This window comes from Coenobita brevimanus, chromosome 15 (genome assembly GCF_032717465.1).
Source record: "Coenobita brevimanus isolate Jiangsu-jjx chromosome 15, ASM3271746v2, whole genome shotgun sequence".
Lineage (NCBI taxonomy): Eukaryota > Metazoa > Arthropoda > Malacostraca > Decapoda > Coenobitidae > Coenobita > Coenobita brevimanus.
The window spans coordinates 5,675,079-5,677,385 of record NC_136968.1 but is presented as its reverse complement, the minus strand read 5'-3'; the positions used below and the strand labels follow the sequence as shown (position 1 = coordinate 5,677,385).

General features: G+C 38.7%; 1 non-coding gene across 1 annotated transcript; it reads left to right on the top strand.

Annotated features, from left to right (window-relative positions):
- The first annotated feature begins 1,122 nt into the window (after positions 1 to 1,122).
- Positions 1,123 to 1,241, top strand: LOC145390828 (5S ribosomal RNA). Its single transcript, XR_013895740.1, has one exon. It is a non-coding gene; the product is annotated as a 5S ribosomal RNA (ribosomal RNA).
- The last annotated feature ends 1,066 nt before the right edge of the window (positions 1,242 to 2,307 follow it).

The window sequence follows — 2,307 nt, the reverse complement described above, 5'->3', positions numbered from 1 at the left end:
ATTAATATAGCTTAGAACAGGAGGTAGAGTCGACAGCCTCCTTCTTCCTGGATATCTAAGCCTGAGTTACGTACTCTTGTCGGGTAAGGAAGCTTCCTAACACCATCTCCTGAGCGACTTTTTTGCCTATAACACTTCCTGCCCTCCTCTGTGTTAGGTAAATCCCTCTAATATCACCACACTCTGCACACACAACGTACGAAGGGTTAACCTGGACTGGGAAGCACAAACGAACTTAGGAAAATTTCCAGTCGTAACTCAGGCTTTGATCTGTAGGAAGCTGATGGACACTGTCGAATTGTCCCCATGTGTCTTGTGTCTGCCAAAGGAAATGTGTTACTGGACGAAAATGATCATAACTTGGTTATTATTATTATTATTATTATTATTATTATTATTATTATTATTACTATTATTATCATTATTGTTGTTGTTCAGACTTCCCTCTTCCCTGTGGGAAGTTTTCTTGGTTTTATTATTATTATTATTATTATTATTATTATTATTAACTTATTTATATTCACATGCGATATTTCAAAGGATATTTGACCTAAAGCCTTCAAAGTAAACTTGATAAACTTAGTCGGACAGCAGTCCGTTTTTTTTTAGTCAAATATGGTGACAGTCCGTCAACCGGATCCTTGGACATTATCCGGAGTTCAGAAAAGTGAGTCAGCCACGCTATCTCAAGAATCTCTTAAGCTAGGAAGTTGACATTTGACGACAAAATTGCTTTAAGCGGGACGCATTCCGGAAGGTAGTATGGGTTTTATCAGTTAATTATTCTCTGAGATCACCTGGGAAAAAAATTGGGACTTTCCCGGATGTTTCGGATGTCCCTTAATTTTCCATGAAAGCTTAAAGCTAGAGTCACCAAACTTGGTGGACTCGTAGACTGCGATGACCTAAGGTGACAAGCACAGGATCAGTGTCCTTGACCTCAAAGTCCCATTATAGCTCGGCTTCTAGGAGGCAATGGCTTTGGGAAAAATTTCTTTACCAAAATTGTCCTTGGGAAACTTTATGGTGTTCTAATTATTATTATAACTCCCCATTGCAATGTGGAGTGTTACTGGTTTGGTCAATAGTCTAATTATTATTATTATTATTATTATTCCACGTGCCAACGGCTATACCACGTTGAGTACACCGCTTCCCGTCCGATCAGCGAAGTTAAGCAACGTTGGGTCTGGTTAGTACTTGGATGGGTGACCGCCTGGGAACACCAGATGCTGTTGGCATCCCTACGTGTCAAGTGGGGTTGGTGGAGGATTAGTGCCCCTCCCTGTAAAACAATTAACTCTAAGCCATTGGCCACCCCGTCTGGGATACATGGCGTCTGGCAATGAATGAAAAAAAAAATATTATTATTATTATTATTATTATTCAGTATTATTATTTCTCCTAAAGATTTGCACTGCTGCCATTTGCATACATTTTGACGTAGAGCCTTCAAACTTTGGCATCATATAGGACTGGTGGCCGCTGCATCTGATCAACTTTCATATGGATCGAGCTAACCGTATCCAGATAGCATCTGGACAAAAAAAAAAAAAAAAAAAAAAAAAAAAAAAAAAACAGCTCTTATTTCAAAACTCAAGAAATGGTTAGGAAGGACAGCTGAAATTTGTATGGCATATACCCGAGACATGGCCAAAGTGCAGTGCTTGAAATGGACCCAATCCGCAGGTTATTCTCCGGGATCACCTGTGGTCCAAAATTTTGGACTGCTCCAGAGGAACTGGATGTGATCAAGTTTTTCCATGAAGGAAGTAAGCTACAGCCACCAAACTTCATGTACCTATAGATCTTGACCACCTAAGGTCACATGCACAAGGTGGATGACTTTGACCTCAAGGTCAAGGTCACATTAACCTGCAAACTTTTGAAACTGGCCCCTTTATAACTCGGCTTCTATTGAGGCTACAGACAAAATGAGAATTGTTTCAGAATCCTAAAAGCCTCCTCTACAAGAGCCTTTAATATTGATTTTTACTCAGCCAATTTTGACCTTTTTGCACAAAGGTTATTTTGCAAAACAAGAAATGCTAATTTTGATTTTTTAAGGCTTAAGAACCATGAAGACATTGATGTACAAGGTTGAAATTCTGCATGTTCATAACCATATATATATATCTTATAAACCTGCAAAAAATCAGCGACCTTGATCTTGGGCAAAGATCATTTCCAAGGTCAATGTTATGCAATATTCAAATAGCTAAATCTTGGAAACTATTCGTCCTAGAGACAAAAAAAGTGTTCCAGAATCCTGATATCAACTCCTGTTTATGATTTATACAGTGATCA